Below are 357 nucleotides of genomic sequence, written 5' to 3' on the forward strand. Positions count from 1 at the left end.
GGTATGGTGGAATCAATCATAATGTCACCTTCTACAGAACATCATCCAAACGTCAGCACAACATTCAGAAACCATTCATGGCGACACAAGTTAATGACATGCTGCTGAGCTCATAAGTCTGGAACTTAGAGGATCAAATCAATCAGACAGGTTGACTAAAAACAGTTTATTAGTTATTCCATGACCTTCTGACTGTGTTTTGGTGTTTAGTGGGTAAATGTCATGCAAAGGAGGGTCTACATTTGTTCAAGTGTGTCTCAAACAGCAGCCCAATGTACATTCAAAGAGTTTATTGGTGGCAGTCACATCATTCACCTCTTGAGAAACAAATTCACGCTTGAGTTACTATTCCTCCAC

This window comes from Larimichthys crocea, chromosome XX, assembly GCF_000972845.2.
Source record: "Larimichthys crocea isolate SSNF chromosome XX, L_crocea_2.0, whole genome shotgun sequence".
NCBI lineage: Eukaryota > Metazoa > Chordata > Actinopteri > Sciaenidae > Larimichthys > Larimichthys crocea.